We start from the raw sequence: 19,560 nt of genomic DNA, 5'->3' as shown, positions 1-19,560 counted from the left end.
CACACTGCGGCACTCGGGGTTGTGAGACTAGTAAATGATTTATAGCCCGTGTAACAACACCCAGGGGACACCACAGAAGCAGGCTCTCACAGGATCTCAATGAACTTTAAGGAGAGACAATTTTGTGGAGAAGTATAAGGCATAGAGGTCAAGAGGGGACTTTGGTGTGGAAGGGAGTGGGCATCAAGGCTCTTCCCCTCCCCCTCCACCCCCCTCCCGTTTTCACAGCATCGATCCTGGAACTGTGTCTGTTTCTTGGCAAAATGTACTATTTTTGAATAATGTGACCCTTAAGTGATTTCACAATACTTTCACACCTAACAAACCCTCAGGGTTTACAAGCAGGACATCACCCTTGGGATCACAGGGCATCTTTGCACCATCTCAGACAGCTCGCCTAACTCGTGGAGGGAGAAGGACATGGGTTTTATATTAGTTTAGACGGACAGGACTGTTTCTTTCAGAGTTAAAAACCTGAGAATTGTAGGTACTCCCTGGGTATTGGATATGCGGCAGCTCACTGGACGTGTGAAATGTGTAAATCATCTCGACAAAGAACTGATTCAGACGGCGGCTCCCCAGCCAGAGTCGCTCCTCACCGTAGTAGGTCTTGATGATAAAGAATCTGGGCCATGTTTATATTTGATTGTAGGTTGGGCACGTGGTCTGATGTATGCAAAGGCAAACCAAACAGGTGACAGCTGTAATGCAGGTATTAGAAGCACCTTTTCACTATCCAGTAGGTAGTTTTGAAAGAGCTTTCAGAATGTCTGGTGGAACGAAATTGCATTTCTTGCCGTTACCTTCTGCCCCACGTTGTGATTTTTCTTAAGGAAAACCAGAAGCCGATACGTTGTGAGAATGCCAGGTTATGTGAGTGAAAAGAATAATTACATTTCAGGCAGCAAAACCTTACTCTGTCAGTAGGGTTCTGCATTAAAAATGCCAGAAAGAGACAGGCAATTGAAGGCAATTCCATTTACTCCGTTTGGAACACACCGGCCTATTGCAGGCAGGAAAGACGTTCGGTCTCTGAAGGAAAACAGTCCAACCTTTTAGTTCTGACTAATCCTGGCTGAAAATAGTTTGCTGGATTTGGCTTTACTGAAATAAACATAAAGGCTTGAATTATCCAAAAAATATTTTTTGCATTGCAAAATTAACTTTTGTGAAATAGGATTTCTCCATTTCCCCACTGTTCCCAGACTTTGCAGTGGCATATAACTTCATAAAGTTGACTTTTGCTAAAGTGCATGATGACTGTTAAAAATAGAAATACTTCAGTGAAAGAATAAGCTGAGAGGTGAGTATTTGCAGACCTCTGCACAGCTTTTCGTTATATTATTCAGGATGGGGTATGGGAGGTGATTTCTTTCTTCCCTCGTCTATGCACTTCCCGCTTCTGGATGGAGCCTATAAAATTCAAATTGCCAGATTTGATAAGAGCCTATCAAATCTAGACCCGCAGAGCGTTAAATCACACATGTTTTAGTGCAAATGTATTTATTACAAAACAGGGTTTCTCAGGAGCTGACTAATATGTGATTCTAGTCTTTGGACTGTTTTTAGTAGGAAGATGCCCATTTTCATAGAAAACCTATGCAGTGTGAGCATTATGCCTTCTACAGCTGTTAGGTGGCCGCATGTCATCTGCTTGACTTGTAGGGCTCTAGCTGAGTGGCAGCAAATACCTTTGCTGTGGCGCTCAGCAGTCTGCTCAAGTTGTGGTCCCCGGGGAGAGGGGGCTGTACTTAACATGAATGCTTCTCTGAAAGGATGCGTTTTCTGCCTTTTGCGAAACCGATCTTTACACACTTGGAATCCAGACACCGAGAATTGTTAACACTGAAATATTTCATCTCCCGCTGCTGTGAGATCTGATGGTAGTTGATTCAAAGCACCAGATCGTTGCCAAGTCAAATGACCACATTCATCTCTTGGAGACACGAAGTGATCTTTGGGTTTTTGTGGCCGTGTCACATGCCACAGAGGCTAGGAGCAGCTTAAATTATAGGTCCCAGTTCACTTTTGTTTCACGTACGTTTTAACAGCTATTAATTTTCGCTGCACCGTAGTTAGAGTTAGTCATCATTTTCACTCACTTAGCTTCTTGACCCAGGAAAGATGTGATGACCCAATTGTGTTTGGTGACCATGGCTACAGGCAGCACACTGTGCTTCTGGAAGTCATGGGGGCAGAAGGGTGTATGACGGGGCTCTTCAGCGACAGCCTGCTTACAGTAAGACACTGGTCCCCATGTGCTCCCTCGACGCCGCTTTCCAGCTCCCGCATGGGAGAACACGTTCTCAGAATCTCTGACTGTAACTCCTCTGTCTCACCCAGAGCTCTGGCATCTGGATCGCTCTGGATTTGAGGTGGCAGAATTGGGGGGGGATTGCTCATTTATTATTTGGTTCACTTACTGGAAGAAGAGAATGGTTTCTTTTCTCTTTCCCACCCAAACAACTCCACCCTTCTGTATATCTTATTCTTCTGTGGAAAGCCAGACCAGCTGCTCTCTTTCCAGGCCTGGCCCCGATGACAGAGATAGTCCTGGGCCAGTGGCGAGGGCCTGGACAAGTGAAGGTCTCAGTGGGCAGGCAGTCAGACAGATGTGCATTAAATCAGAAACTGGGGGGTGGCAATGTTATGTTGAAAATACCTGAGTCCACTCACTGCTGTCTACTAACTAAACCAATTTCTAGATGCCAGATCATTCTGTCCAGACCTTCTGGATGGTAGACCAATCCCAAAACTTTTGAGCATTCCCAGGTATCACTGTGCTGAATCCTTTTATGGTTTTTCTTTTTTTTTTTTTTTTGAGACAAGAAGCGTTCTAATATTCAAGTCGGAATTTGTTTCTTTCTCAAACTCCCATTTCACGGTCCTTAAAAGGCAACATAAAGTATAATCCCAAATTATTGATAGACACTGACCATCTCTAACAGTATCCATAGCAATGGTTCCAGTAGAGCGCCCACTGAGAATGTTTTTACCGCAGATCTTTCTGCCACGGAGTTGAAGAGTGTGTTAAGGCCTGGGTAGTGTTCCCGGGAAGGTGTGTTCTGAGTGAGATCAGGCACTCTCTGTCTGCCAGGGCTTCTCATGAGAGGGTCTATCTGATGGGAGCAGAGCGAGAGGGAAAGGGCGCTGCTGGCCAGCATCAGACAACACTGATGTGCCTTTGCTCACAATAGCAAGCGGTTGTGTGGGGAGGCGAGGGAGTGTTAATAAGGGAATTAGGGGGAATGTGGGTCACCACTTAATTTTGCTTATTTTTCCTGGATGCATTTTATCCAATAGCAGAAAGGTATTTTGCAAGACTTTTACCCACCCACAGATTTTCACGAAAATGTCACTGACCAAAGACAGCTTTGAATTTTGTATGAATTGACTCATTTCTCCACAAGCATTTTGCCTGGCAGAGTCCGGACTATTTGCTTTGGCTAGAATATTGGGCAGTTTGCTTTTTAAGTAACATTGGATTATGGAATACAAGAAAATAAATACGGAGCTGGGGCCATGTCCCCATTCCTCTTTTATGGCCTGATTTATGGGTTCATGGGCCAGCGTTAGCCATGTAAGACATTTCTTGAGGAAAAGTAAATTCATTGTAAACTTTGGAACAAGTTTTTTAAATCACATCCTTTATTTTGTTATTCTGATAAGACTTGGCACTGATGCGGTGGCCACAATTAAATGACCAGAAGAGACCTTAAGAAAATATTATCTGAGAATAACTCTTCGTTACCACTTTTACAACCTTAAAATCGGCAACAGTTAAATTCTCGTAACGTCAGGTATTGGTGAGGACAGAACGAGGAATGCTTCATTGTTGCTGGTAAGAGTACATTGGTGTAACCACTTTGGGAAACAATTGGGGAAATATCTAGTAAAGATAAAAGTGAGCATTTCCAGAGGCGCCTGGGTGGCTGAGTCGGTTGAGCGTCTGACTCTTTGATTTTGGCTCAGGTCATGATCCCAGTGTTGTGGCATTGAGCCTCATGTTGGGTGCCCACTGATCTAAAACCTGCTGAAGAGTGTCTCTCTTTCTGTCTGTCTGTCTGTCTGTCTCTCTCTCTCTCTCTCCCCCTCCCTCCCTCCCTCTCTCCCCCACACCCCCCGCCTTGACCATGTCCCCTGATCTCTGTTTTCTCTCTCTCTCTCTCTCTAAAATTAAAAAGAAATTTAAAAGGTTAAAAAACATGAGCATATCCAACAAAAGCATGTCTAGGTATCTGCCCTAGAGAAACTCTGCTCGTTCTTGCAGGACCACATGCAAAAAGATGTTTACTGGGCCTCTCTTTCCTTAAAAAAAAAAAAAAAGATCTGCCCATAGATGAAGTAAGTCAATAAACTGGTTTATTCTTAATGAAATAATATAAAGGAGTTTAAAATTAATGAATTCGGTATAAATCTCTATATCTATAGATGAATAGGTAGGTGGACAGACAGGATAGATAGATATCAATGTGGATACATCTCAAAGAACAATGTTGCATGAAACAAATTAAATGCAATAAAGGATATATGAAGTGTAATACAATCGATATAGATTTAGACACACACTAATCAGTGTTATAGAGCTGTTGCAAATAGATAATTACTTGGTTAAACCGTAAAATCCGTCTGGGCAGGACAATCAAGTAACCTTAGAATAGCGGATACTTCTAGAGAGGAAAGAAGTAGGAAGAAATGAGACGGGTATTTCACTCCATCTATTTTCCAAGAGTGAGAGAATGGAAACAAATATTAATTTCTTTTTAGCTTGGGTGGTAGTAACATAGGTGTCATAGGTATCTGAAAATATTTTCTGTGCTATGCTGCCTGTTTGAAATATTTCATAACTGTAAGTATAAATTATTACCTAAAAATAAAAGAAAATCAGTGAGTCTAACACTCCACCTCCCTTCCATACATATCTTTTTTTTTTCAGATGATGAGAACAAAGCCAGAGAAATTAAGTGATTTTTCTTAGACTATTAAAATTGTTTGCCTGTAGCCTACTTAGCACCTGCAAGCAGGTGGTTCTCAACCTTGACTGACATTGGAATTGCCTGAAAAGCTTTATAAAGGACCCAGACCTGGGTCCCATCCCAGAGTCTGTGATGTCACTGGTCTGGGGTGCCGCTTCCCAGGTGATTCTAATGTGAAGCCAAGGGTGAGAACCAGTGCTCTAAAAGCTTCCACGTTCTGACATTGAACTCAAAGGAAATGAAGGCCTGCTCTGTCATTTCAGTTACGGTATGGAGAGGCAGTGTTTTGTAGTGAGTACATCTTCATCATTTCCGCTGTCCTGACAATGATTAGGGTAATTTCGTGTTCCCTTGGAACAAAATTCAGAGACAAGAAATAAGATGATAATCGAGTGACTCTGGGAGGGGTAGAAGGCTTGCAGCTGAGTGTCCCTTTCGTATCACATACTCGTCCTCTACAATTAACGGTCAGGTAAAGGTTGGGATGAGACTGTGCTGAGCAGTGTATGTCATCGCTCCTCGCTGCCCTGAGTTCAGTGTGTAACTGACTGATCCACCACATTGTTCCCATTTTTAAAGGCAAGGTAATGCAGCCTTTCTGCTTTTAATGTAAAATGATCTTCAAAACACTTTTGCTACCAGGGATATTTCTGAAGAGTTGGTAAATTACCAAAATATTGAATTTTCCCTTTTATCAAATCTGCCTGATGTGATTAAATAAATAAAATTAACATTAATATCCTCTTTGTCTCTTGAGGCTGAAACACCACCAGCGAAACATCTGGTAAAGATCAGAGAGAGTGTAGTTTCCAAGTCCTGTCCCACGAGGCATCAGTCTGTCAAATAGTTAATGCGAGCTCTGTGATTAAAAAAAAAACAACAACAACACAAAAAACCTAAATCGCAAGATTTTTTTCCCCGATGATTTTGCCTAAGAAAGAGATACTGGCATATTTACATGTTCAACATACTGTAGACATATTCGTGTCACCATGAATTACAAACCCCGTAGTACAGGTAAAAGTAAAACCACAGAAATTCTCATCAGATGGGGGCATCGACCACAGTCTATAAGGCGTCTGTCAAATTGAATTTCACATCCCAAAACACAGTTTAGAAGCCTTCCATTTGGTAGTGGTTTAATTTTATTTCCCTTTAGAAGGCATTTAATCCATTTTACCTGGAGAGCTGGCCTTTCATGAACTCTGTCCTGAAAATAAATTCGTAGCAGATTTGGGCCAGTGTTTCAAAGTGAATTGTGATTTCTGTTTCTTTGCCCTGCAATTCCAGGATTAATGGAAAACAATAGATAATGAGAGGGATCCTAAGAGGTTAACTATTTGGAGGCTTTATCCTCATTAAGCAAAATCATTAGCTACATGATGGTTAATGTTCCTTTTAGTTCATATTTGTTGTGTGGTTTTTCTCTAATTTCATGCCCCGAAATTATGTTTTTAAAATTAGAAGGAATTATGTAAATCTTTGCATGAACGATCTGATTTGGGGAATGTATTTCAAACCTTTTGAGGTTTGCTCCTATATAGATTCTAAAGTGTGTTTTTCGTTTTTCATTCAGATGGCCCCAGTGTAAAATTCGTTTGGCAATTTATTAGAAACGTCTTCTCTGACCTTTGGAATATGTCTTGATTACCTTTGGTCGCGTTGACATCTTTGAGTTCAGACAGAATCTGAGTGCGTGGAGTGAAAGACCAAATACATTTATTTTTCCAGGAAAAAAAAAAAAAAGAGGTAGTCTGATTCTCTTTGATCTCTCAGAAGTGTTTTCTTCAAGCTCCGGGTAGATGGATGTGGAAAAGAGATGTTTTGTTTTTCTTTCCGTGGAAACTTATTAGTTTCTGCTGTAATTACCAGGTAGGGCTTTCTAGACTATCATCAATAAGACAATGAATGTTCCAACCCCAGGCATTGGATGTGTGACTTACAAGTACAGTAACTGGGCTGGAGGAAGGGGGCTGGGGGGGGGTGTGGATTGGGGGGGGGGGCGGGGTGCTGGATTCCCCATCGGCTCAACCTATGGGCAGCCTCACCCATGGAGGAGAGGGGTTGGTTTCATAGGTGTCGTCATTTACATAGGAGGGTGGTGTGGATAGGAATTTGGTGAGAAAATGGAATGAAACCTGGGTGGGCTTACACTGAGGTAGAGTATCTAGTTTTATTTTCTTGGGCCATAGATGCTGGGCTTAAGTAGGGGGAATGACTAATCCTTTTGAGGGAGAATTTTGAAGAATTAAAAAACAGTTAATGTGAAAAGTTGTTGGGAAATTGGAAAATAAGATGACCCGGCTCAGGGCAGGCATGGGCAATGTGCGTGAGTAATGATACCATGCTCCAAACTTAAGGTGACCGTATAATTAACTTATTATTCAAATAGGGACACTTTTGAGAGTGAAAGGGGTTCTGTGTTGTTGGAATATCAGTGTCTACAAGGCTTGTCCTGGGAAAACCAGCACATATAGTGTTGTCCTCCTCAAATGGAATACGCACGGATGTGTCCAGCCAATCGATGCGTGTCCATTCATTTATTTGGGCACTTTGTACAAGCCACGTGTCATGCCCCGTCCTGGAAGCTGAGAGTTACAGCAATAAATGAGACATTTCCTTGAGGAGCTTATAGTCTTCTAGAGGTAATAACTGTGTAAATATTTATTTACACAGTAGTGAAACAAGGGCTTTGATAGAGATCCATGCAAATTGTGTTCATGTGAAAACAGGAGAAGCAGCTTTCAATGAAGTATAGAGTCTGGGCAGGCTTCTTGGAGGAGGTAACTGCATCTCGAAAGAAGACAGCAATTCTTACGGAGAAAGGGAAGGAGGCCACTCAAGGAGGGGACCGCGATATGTGCTGACGCAGGGGCGTGAAAGAGCTGGGAAATGAAGCAATTCCCGAGTAGTTTAGTGGCCCAGGAGTAAGAAGGAGAGGGAAAGGAGGCTGGGAATTTACCTTGGACCAATAATAAAGGACCTTTACTATCAAATAGGGATAACGTTTTGAAAATTAGAAAGAATTACACACTTAATGCTAATCTAGTTAATACAAAAAACAAAAAAACAAAAACAAAAAAGCAAAACAAAGCAAAAATAACTTAGGAAGCAGTATCACCGAGGTAGCTGGTACTGTGCTTTAATGCTTGTGAAATGAAACTGTTCCTTCCCCCAGACCATCTCATTGTCTTTTAAAGTTTCTAGTTTGAAACTTCATTAGAATGTATCTCTTGGCCGCACTCCCGCGAAATGGAAAGTTTTCTTAGCCCAAGTGATCAGCCAGGGAAACACGTAAGTGAAGACAAGCCTGAAAGCATTTTCTGTGATGGGCTTTAAAGAAAAAAAAAAAAAACAACCTTTAAATCTGGGAGAGACCAGAGACCAGTGCTATTTGATCAGTTATGTAGAATGATTAAGATGTGGACAGAGGCCACATAGGTTGTCCTGTGTACGAGTAGCCTTCTGTTAGTTAAATGTTTCCTTTTTATAATCTGTAAAGAGAGTGAAGTACTGCTCAACATAGCTTTGGATGGGTGTGCATTATGCTGAGCCTGTCAGCCCTTTCAAGAAGTTCCCCCCACTGCTAAAATTTACTTTGGAATTGTTTTCTGCTCAGACTGAATTAATGCAGAACAGAGCTCAGTGTTTTGAGACAGTTAGAGGGGTACAGATGAAATCAGTTCTCAAAATGGCGTCCATTCCCAGTGATTCTGGCTGGACCAGTGTGGGCCCGCGTCCCTCTAGAGCTGGGAAGGCAGTGGAAGGAGAGGTGGGCCTTTTGTTACTTGAGCTTCCCGCTCCGGCAGTCACCTGGGGATTGTGCCTCGTGAGGTCGGGCCGTTTGCCCGTGTGACCAGAGAGCACAGCGCAGAGCAAACACAGTGGGTATGGGTGTTCACAGGGTTCCAGATGGAGCACCTGATCGGTCTCACTCTCAAAACTTAGGAGGCAGCGTCTCCGCCTTCTCCCTCCAGAATCATTTCTTTCCTGTGTTTTACAATGTTTATGTGAAAGTACTTTAATTTTTAAGTTGGCCTGGAGCTTGGGCCTGGTGATCCCTTTGATGAGAAACATGGCTACTTCTAAATTCTTTTTCTCCTACTATTCTTTTCTCCCATTCCCACTCACAGTTTCTGGAGTGAAAAGATCAAATGGTGCTTCGTCAGCCAGGAGAATGGACTTGAGGGTCGGGGACCAGTTTTAATGATGGTAAAATGGGGGTCCCCACCTTCAGCAGATGTGGAAATTTGTCTTCTGTTGCATTCGCGGTGACTCCTCCTATTTTCCCTTCCCTGAGAATTCCCATGTTGCGTCAGGGCCCCTTGCTTTGCACCTTAGCTTTCTTTCTGCCTTTTCAAGTCTTGCTTTGGGGAAAGGACTTCAGCAAAGATAAAATTCATACGTATACGTGGTGAATGGCTAAGAAAAGATTCAGGGGTAGCTAGTTTTCACTAGGAAGGAAGTCATAAACCTCTCCCTTGGAGGAAAACCCCTTCAGGGACATGGGTTGGAGAGGAGAATAGCCATGCCACAAACTCTGAGCTACTAGATTACTTTAATCCTCACTGTAGCCTTCAGAGTGAAATAATTCATGGAGTTCGAGATTCACACTCTGTTACTTCTACTGTATGCTTCAAGATCATTATTCACCTTGGAGTCCAGTACCCAGCTTAGTGATTAGATTAACATCTAGTAGACCTCAAATATATATACATACATACTTGTCTATCTATCTGTATATATGTGTGTGGATGTGTGTGGATGTGTATGTGTGCGTGCATATATGTGTATATGTATGTGTATATATATATATGTTTATCTATCTATCTGTCTATACATCTGTAGATCCATATACTTGGAGTTAGGTGATGGATACATGAGGTCCATTATTCTGTTGTTACTACTTGTAGGATGATTTGAAATTTCTCATAATGAAAAGCTAAAAACAAATATTCTTTGAGTGAACTTCTAGGAAACAGAAGGGTAGTTCTCTCTCACATCTCAGTAAATGATGCCAACCATTTTCCCCCCATGAGTAACCTGTGTTCCACTGATCTGAAAACAAATTAATTTCTGTCATTGCTCCTGCAGGGCTCTGGAATCACCCTGCTTGAGAATGAGATGGGACATAACTCTTAGGCAGTAACATGACATTCGAAAAGGCAATGGCTAACAAGAAAGCATTATTATGATATATCAAGATAACCTACTCTGGTAACAGACAGCCCCAAGTCTCAGTAGCTTGCTATGATAAAGGTTTATTTCTTACTCATGTCCTAATACAACTTGTGATCATACCGTGACTCAAGATCCTTCCATCGAATGGGTCTGCAGTCTGAGTCCAGTGTGAAAGACAGGATATTGAAAAACAGAAATCAGGAGCCGGGTCTGAAAGTGACACACTTTACATTCTCCTGCATCCCGTTGGCCAGAACTCTGTCACATGACTCCAGCTAAATGGAAGGGAGGCTGGAAAGGATGGTCTTTCTGTGTGTGTAGGAGGAAGTTTAGGAGGATATGTATGCAGGGAACCAGCAGCGTCCTTTGTGCTCACCCCTAAATTTTCGTGGTTCTCCGTATCCCCTTGAAAAGAAGACGCATTGCAGTTTTGATTTTTGAGCTTTCCATGAGTGGCGACCCCACGTGGTCAAAGTGATTTCATTAGAGAACACTTCTTTCTTTTTTTTTTTAAATTTTTTTTTTAATGTTTTATTTATTTATAGGAGAGAGAGAGAGACAGCATGAACAGGGGAGGGTCAGAGAGAGAGGGAGTCACAGACTGAAACAGGCTCCAGGCTCTGAGCTGGCAGTCAGCACAGAGCCCGACGCGGGGCTCGAACCCACGAACCGCGAGATCATGACCCAAGTGAAAGTCGGACGCTTAACCGACTAAGCCACCTAGGCGCCCCGAGACCACTTCTTATCAGCGCTGGCTCCTATGACTTGCTTTCCAACTTCGTAGGTCTTTCTCAGCCCAACCATTTTTTTTTTTTTTTTTAAATTTACTCTCCAAGGATTCCATCACCATACAGTCACCACTGCTGGGAAAGCTCTTGTTATCTCAAGTGAATTACTCAGTTTTTCCCACCTTGTCCAAATTACATGTTCTTGGTGCATAATTCCCTGCTGCTCATCGTGTCTCTAAATCATGAGGATGCCTGATGCCTTCATGTCCCACAGACACTCACCCTCGAGGGAGATCTGCTCATTATCAAGGGCAGGGTCATGAATGAATCACTGAGAGATCCACCATTGTGAACAGAAATTTGGTGTGAAGGGCTATTTTACTAAGACCGTGAAACACAATATTCCCCATCTGTTCATAAAGCAGTGTATTTGATACACACAGTGTGGTCATAAATGCTCTTCTATTCTCCGAATGCTTGCCTTTGGTCATGAACTGGCACACACTCAAGGAAAAAATGACAGTGTGCCTCTATGGACACATTTGGTCCATTTCCATGAATATATTCAAACAAAATGAAATTGCCTGGCTCTTTACACTATGTCCTTTAGTGTGTTTAAGCTCGCAGAGTTACCCCCAGAGATGACAAATTGTAAACATCATGCAGTACCGCAGCCCAGGTTCAAGGCCTGTCTCAGCATTCTGCCGACACTCACCCTTCCTAGAAACGTTTCAAGTGTTTTAGGAAAATGAAGCCAGGCAAACAAGCTTATCGGGAGCGACAATAAAAAAAAAAAAAAAATCATTGATTCTAATTAGGAGGCGTCACCGATACAGAAACAAAGCTGCTTTTGTGAAGTGGAAAGTCTACCTATTCTCTGAAACACACGGAGTGCTTTCCAGTGGCTTTAGATAATCATGCTGGCGAAGTTTCAGGGCCCTGACCTCTTGACCCATCTCCAGTCCTTCAGCTGCACTTGGGGAACCTTGTCAGAGGTGTTGGTGAGAGGTGTGCGGGATGCTGTTCCAGAGCTGGGACCGTGAGGCAGGCGCTGTCGTTTTGTGTTGTTTTCCTGCTAACCCCGAGCTGCGTCATACATGGACGTGGGGTGTGTGCAAGCACTTGCCACAAGGATGGAGTTTATTGTCACTGTCTCTAGTTGGCCCTTCGTGGCCTGTGTTCCCTCCTCTGGCCCAGAGCATGAAGCCACCCCTGGGAAGCCTCTGGAAGCTTGCGCTGTGTCTGGGTCAGGCTGAGCCTGCTCCACCGTGGGCCCCGGAGGGCCAGCTTTTGAGTGTCACCCTGGTCCTGTGCTCTGTCTGGGGAAGGGGCCTTCACGGCGCCACCGGCCAAGGAGGGAGCTGCATACTCTGAGCAGATGACGGAGAAATCACTCTAACTGCTTTTCTCCATGGAGGTAGTGGATCAAAACAAATAACCTCCACTTTTCCTGCATTCGGAATTTCAGGGGAGGGAATGAATTCCACTAGACCACAGGGTCAGGAGCACAGACCTTGGTAAATCAGTGGGCATTTCATTTAAAATTAAGAGTGCCTGTTGACCATGTTCAGAGTCAGTGATTTACTTTCAGGGAGGAGTTTCATAAGAGTCATTTTCAGTTGCCTGATTGTACATTTTCTCCAAAGATTGGCTGGCTAATTACCATCAGCGAGTAATAGGGGTTGAGAGAAAAAAAAAAAGAAGAAAGAAAAAAAAAGGGGAAAAAAGCCCATTGTGTCCTGAAGGAACGATGCTGCTGATTGTCTTGCCCACTTCCCGCTGCACCTGTCAGACAGCTGTGCCCGGGAGCGCGATGCTGAAGCTGGGTTCTCGCTTGGCTGAGATTAGAACGGGCTTAACTGAAGGAGGTAGTGTTGGGGGTGGGGGGCGCAGTATAAAACTCTAAATACAGAATTTGTGTGTTTCTAAAACATATTATACTGACCATCTCTGAAGTATTTAATTGTTTTCTCCCTCATTTTTTTACACACACACACACAGTTATATAACTATATAGTTATACGGTTATATGTATGTAGTTCAACGTTGAATCTCAATTCTGTGACATGGGTTCAGTAAAAGAAAATGGTATTCATCAGGAAAAATTGTTACAATAAGGTTATTTTATAATGGTGTCACTTGAAGATCTTTTAGATAACCTTAACAATTTAGTTTATATTTATATTTTAGGACAGGATCATTCATCTGCTTATAGGTGTGTGTCTTCTCCGCAATCTCAAAGTGATCCTCAGGTATAAAACAGAAAGAGAGTCTCTGAGGCTCTCTCTCTCTCTCTCTCTCTCTCCTCCTCCCATCCCCCCCATTTCTCTCTCATTCAGCTATTTATTGAGCAACTGTTTCATGCCGATCTCTCATTTAGGCCCTGGGGATACCACAGTGAACAGATCAGCCCCAAGCTCCCTGTCCCCTTGGGGCTTATGCTCTAGAGGGGTAGGTAATCTGTCATGCAGATACCTGGGGACGAAAGTTTCGGGCAGAGAGAACAGCAAGTGCAAAGGCCATGAGGCAGGAGCATTAGCCTGACAAATTCTGGAAACATCCAAGGGTGACTGGAGTGGAGTGAACAAGTTGGAGACAAGAGGAGGTGAGGAAAAAAAATGGGGGCTGAGTTGTTTAGGGCCTTGTAAGGCCACCAAAGGGATGGTTTGCATAGAAGAGGGAGACAGTCAGATTTATGATTTAATACAGTTATTGGGTGCCGTGTGGAGAGTATATTGAAGTAGAACAAGAGGCAGAGACAGGAAAACCTGACTTCCGTGCAGTCACCCTCTCTCTAGTCTGCCTGCTCATCTCCAGTGGTGGAAGTTTGGATAAACAGTGACATTTTGGCTATGGACAGACAAGCCAGACCTGGCACGATTTCCCGATGGGTTGGAAGTGGAGGGTGGGAGACGAAGGGTCATGGAGGACCCCAGGGTTTGGCTTGCACATCTGGATGGGTAGGAGTTATCTTGATCTGAGATTGGGGAGGTTTGGGGAGGAAGGTTGGCTTCAGACTTGGTTTTAAGGAACCTGTGATGAGCCCCAGTGACAAGTCTGGAGGTGAGAGGAGCCTAGATTGGTATGATCTTGGGGTCACCTATGTACTGACAGTATTAAAGGCTTTGCGATGGGCTGACCGGATACAAAGTGGAGTGAGAAGGAGAGTCATGACGGCATTGGCGTCTGTTATCTCTGGATTCCCGGAGGGCTGGGTGAAAGGAAAGGTGAACTCTTCTCCACCAAATAGCTTGTGACTCCTTTCCCCGGCTTTGTTACGTTGCCCTGACCACTTGCCATGTGCCTATAAGAATCTCAAGGGGCCACTGAAGAGAAAAAGACAGGATTGGAGAGTATGGGCTGGCCATCGGCATACTTGTGTCTTGTCTCCTGCCCGGAAGAGAGGCAGACAGAAGACGAGGTGAGTATGTTCCAAGAGAATAAACAGATTTCTACCATCATGGTTTTATGGCTTTGAATTGAGGGGATGTTAGCGACAGGATCTGTGTATTTTCGCTGGTATGTGAACAGACACTGTGAGAAATAGTAGTAAGTCAGTTCTGCCATTGCGGTGACATTGAGGGAACAAGGGGTCCAGGAACCGACTGGATGACTTCTTGGTCAGTATGTGTTGAGGGGATACAGAAAGCAGTGGGTAGTATTTTTTCTACCTTTCCAACAGTAACCTGCTGAGGTTCTGTCTTTTAATAAGTTAATTTCTCAGTGAATCTGATGGTACCTTGTGTTCCTGAATGCATCTGCTCACTTGCTTGGCTGACTTCTGGTTCGAGAACCTGCTCTTAGAAAGTCTCTTAAGTGCTGAGAAGGAGCAGGAGGAAATGACCATTGGCTGGAGGCTCTCAGGGGTTTCACTCAAGTTCATGTCCTAAATGTATATGTTGTGTGAAAGGCTCAGGGACTCTGTTCTTGGCCAGTGAAGGCCTTTGAGTCTGCGAAAATAATTTTAATTTTAAGATCATACAATTACATTTCTCCTTACTATAGAAATAGCTTTAACAGAAAACCTTTTGTGTACCGTGTATTGGGTTTGTTTACTGTGAATTATGATAGCCAGGGAACAAAATCTTACATTTCAGCTTTTGGAAGATTTTATGATGTTCGTGTCGATGGCAGTAAAACTTCACTGGCTCCGGAGGGATGCCTCTTCTGTTTTACTGAAGTGTTATGTCACGTCTCTATCCAGGGAAGGGATCGGGACTTTTTTTTCTCTTTACATTTAATTTTCCCTTCTGTTGCCTCCTATCTCCCTTCCATCTTTCTGGCACCTACTCATTTTCTTTGTCTTTTTTTTCTGTGCTGAGCTACTGAGGGTAACAGCAGAGAGAAAATGGAGATTATAACCATGCTTAAAAGCTCTGTGTGTGTAGGTTTCTATTCAATGGTTGTGAAAGAAGGCATATTCAGTGCTTTACTATTTAAGTCTGTACTTGATGGAGTTTCTTTCTGTCCGAGGGGCTATCTTACCTTGACTAGCAGGGTGTGCTATCCTACTCATTAGGGCGAGGCTTCACAGCCTTGCACTGTTGACATTTGGGAATAAGTAGTTATTGGTGGTAGAGGGACTATCTTGGGCACTGCAGGATATTTAGCTGCACCCCTGGCTTCTACCCACTAGATGCCAGTAGCACCCCCTCTACTCTTAATGGTAAGAAAAAATGTCTCCAGACATTTCTGTGTGTCTCCTGGGAGGGCACAATTGTCCCTGGGTGAGAACCACTATGTTAGGGAAACCTGAATTGATCAGCCTTATTTAGGCAGACACGGGGCAGTTATTTTGAGATTACAGCCAGTCCCTGAAACACAAACACTTGGATTAAAAAAACCCTCAAAAAGCAATAGCAACGAAAACCTCATGTCACATGGCATTGCCAAGTGAGAGCTTCTAAGAGCCTCTTCTTTCCCTGGCCTCAGCAAGGACCCTGGCCATCGCCTGGGCAACTTCTGATGACCAGTTGATAAGGAAGCAATCCTTTATGTGTCCAAAACTGTAGTCAAATGGGCTGTAAATCTTTCCAAGTACCTAGTTGTTACTGGGATTTCCTTTTCTTAAAGAAATAGTGATATAAATGGAGAGTTAGGTCCTTGTCCTAGAAGAATGGTTGTATCTAGAATTTATCGTCTTCTGATGGGGAAGCATCTAATACAGATAAAAGTGTGATCTTCTAAGCCAGAAATTGAGCCTGAGGTGAGAATAATCCCTACTGATGTTTAACGTCTCACCAATTTCAGCACTCATGATGAAACCATAGTTTACTGAAAATATATGGAAATTTAGCAGTCTAGATTTGCAGTTTTACAGTGTCTGCCCTTGAATGTTCTGCCTCTTGATTTTACTCTTCCATTTAGAGTAAGTCCCAGGAAGGGTGCTCTTTTGGTAGCCAATGTGGCGCTAGATATAATGACTCATTAGCAGGAAAGGGAGTTTTCTTCCTATCATGACCCGACTTTGGTAAGAAGAGCCAAAAGAAGCTGGAGATTTCTAGATCTTTGTCAAGGCAGCAGTACTTATAAGATTAAACTTTTTTTGAAATCAGCTCTAATTAGTAGCAGTTTAAACAGCTTTCTGGATCTTCATCAGGAAGGCAGTAAGTGTAAACACGAATTGTTGAGCCAACCTGTTCTACTGAGGAGACTTCTTGAGTCAAGACTTGGTTTGGAGATAATTTTATATGGAATGACTAGTGGCAATGATAAGAGACAGTGACAAATGAAAGCAGTCTCATATGGTTTCTGCAGAATAATAAAAAGCCCACTATGTTCATGACAGAATAAAATTAAGTAGGAACAGCTGTATTTGAACATTTACTTTTGGACTCCAAGAGAAAGAGAGTTTTCTTTGTTTGAGACAGACTGTAGGCAGGCTGAACTCCACCCGAGATAATAACATCTTCCATTTGTTAAGTCAGGTTTACAAAGCACTGTCCCATGCATAATCTCGTTGGATTCTCACAGTAATCCTCTGAGGTAGAAAAGGTAGTTGTGGTTTTCATTTCCATTTAAAAGCTCACATGACTTGATCTAGGGTAATACAGCCAGTAAGTTCTGGATTGTGACCCAGGACCCAAGTCCATTGGACTTCTAGCCCAGAGCTTTTTTTCCATTCCTCCACAGCCTTCCATGAGATTACTGTGAGTTATGTCTACTCCACTCCATGCTCTGCTATTTCTTAGGGATCCCCATCCTAGTCCCTTCTCAGACACTCGGTTAGTAAATGGCTCTCTATGCCTGAAAGCTTTACAAGACTCAGGGTCCCAGACCTTCCCCCAGTATTCTACCACTTAAACACCATAGAACTCTGTAATTCCACTTACGAAAATGGCCACTCAGATCCTGCTACATTAAGAGAGAAAGACACCATTGATTTTATTCTTTTGGTTAAAATCAGCTAATTAGACCCAGAAACATTTCATTTTGTGTAAGATGATGTAATTTTGTCTTGTGATTTTTTTTTATTCTGGAAAAAGCACATTTCACTTAATACAAAACTACAGACTCTGATTCATGTTATCAAGAGCTATTGGAAGTGAGCTTTTAAGAAAATTACTTGTTTTTCTTAATTAGTCAAATCTTTTATCCTATTTTGTTGTAGACGTCCATTTAAGAAAATATATTCTGAAATACTGTCTCCCGTTTTCCAGAAGTTATCTATCCTCATCTCATGAGCAATTGATTTTGTGGGACCAAGATGCATGTAAGAAGAAAAGTTTGTGACCAGGAAGGAGAGTGTGTGGTGTAACAGGTCAGACATGGCGGGGAGTGAGGCCAGATCAGATGGGAGGAAAACAACTTTCCAGTATAAACCTGCTATGTTCGTACTATCTCACTTGTTCTGGTTTCCCTTGTAAGAGCTCTGATCGCTGTTACTAATAGACAACAGAGGGAAAACTAAGTCAGAGTTGGAATGCTGCAATCTCTCCCCTGTATACCATTATTATACCTTTTCAAGTCATTCTTCTACAGTATATTCTGTATTATTGTGGCAAAGTTCAGTAGATAAGGCGCAATGGGAAGTTGTACCGCTTCCACTTTGCAGGCTAGGGAACTGAGGCTCAGAGAAGTTAAGTGAGAGCATTGCCCAAACTCCTTCCCAAGTTTATGTAGGTATAGACAGAATGCGCTTCCATTTTACTCCTAGAATTGATCTGTTTTCTGATTGCTTCCCTCTCATGTTCTCTCCTGTCCACAAAACCTATTTTTCCCTGTATAAGCAAATTGTATGTTTATAAGTGAAAATGTTAATACATTAAATGATTAATCTTAAAAAAAAAATTTTATTTTTTTTTTAAGGTTAATCAGTTATACAGCAGCCTTCCTTATATTGGAAGGTGAGGGAGGAACTGGAGGGTGAAAATACATTTCAAGCAATTGAAACTCATTGTAGGATGAGATGAAAGGAAATAATATGCAAACAGTATCTTGAAACGCAGTCACGTGTTTCTGGTTGTGCTTAATATGTAGTTTAATGTGCTCTGCAGAAGAGAAACTGAGAGAAGTTAGGTTTGGAGGAGGCCTGGGGAGTCAGGCCCCCCCATAAAAGGAGATCCACTGCCATTATCCCCAGTGCTCAGAATGTGACCTTGTTTGGAGATAGGCTCTTTTCTAGAGGCCATCGAGTTAGACTGAGGTCACAAGGTTGGTCCCCCCACTCATACGACTGGTGCCCTCGTGCAAAGGGAAAAGTCAGACACAAAGATGGACATGCATGAAAGGAAGGAGATGTGAAGAGACGGACGCGGAGAAGCCCATGTGAAGTCAGAGGCACAGACTCGAGGGACGCATGTAGAAGCCAAGGAGGGCCGGCGGACCACCAGCAGCCAGGAGAGAGCACAGAACTGCCCCCCCACCCCCACCCCGCTACCACCGTGGTTTTGGACGTTCGGCCTCCAGGGCTGTAAGACGTTGAATTCCTTCCTGTTGTTTTAAGCTCCCCCACCCCCCCCTCGTTTGTGGCCGCTCCAGGACCTAATACCTAATACAGGTTTGCCCCACACCTCCCCTCAGCCACCACGGCCCTCGTGCTACAGCGGCTGGTTGTCCTTCTTGCTGTCAGGACAGCAGTGGGCTGTGCGGGGGAGGGGGGGGGGGTCCTGGACCTGATCTCGAAGCCCTGGGCAGCCACTGCAGCTGTCAAGGGGACGAGGAACTGATGACACCTGTGTTGTAAATCTTCACTTTGGCTGCCGTGTGGAGGATGGATTTAGGAAGCACGGTGGGAGCAGGGCAGCGGACCAGTAAGGAGAGTTTTTATACTGGTCCAGATTTTTCCTGGAGGGACAGTGAGGGCACAACCCAAGGTGACGAGGCACTGAGTTCATCCTTCATTCCTGAGGTGTCTAGAATGTTCATCTCAGCCTCTCAGCCTGTGGGCCAGAGCAGGGTGGAGCAGTTGTCCTGTGGGGGCACATCCTGGCCTGTCAGGCAACGGGGACCCACACATACTTGCACAGTGTGTCTTCTGAGCCCATCTCTTGGGGGTTTGGGGATGATCCCCCTCTGCTCCGGACCCACGTGCCTCACGCTGAGCTCTGCAAGCACGCCCGTGTCCTGTTTCCCGGCGGTACGCGAGAGCTAGGGAAGACGAAGGAGTGAGCCTCTGAAGGAAATGGCCTCGTGAGTTTATCTGTACTCGAATCAAGATCCCTGTAATTCTGTGT

The 19,560-nt window shown here is 43.5% G+C and overlaps 1 protein-coding gene across 1 annotated transcript in view; it reads left to right on the top strand.

Moving 5' to 3' along the window:
• Positions 1–19,560, top strand: part of GLIS3 (GLIS family zinc finger 3) — a 443,619-nt gene that overhangs the window by 155,749 nt on the left and 268,310 nt on the right. The window lies entirely within an intron of this gene.

Source organism: Hyaena hyaena, unplaced genomic scaffold (genome assembly GCF_003009895.1).
Source record: "Hyaena hyaena isolate Hyena2069 unplaced genomic scaffold, ASM300989v1 scaffold_51, whole genome shotgun sequence".
NCBI lineage: Eukaryota > Metazoa > Chordata > Mammalia > Carnivora > Hyaenidae > Hyaena > Hyaena hyaena.
Note: the sequence above shows the minus strand (reverse complement) of the source record. Positions and strands in the feature narration are given on the sequence as shown.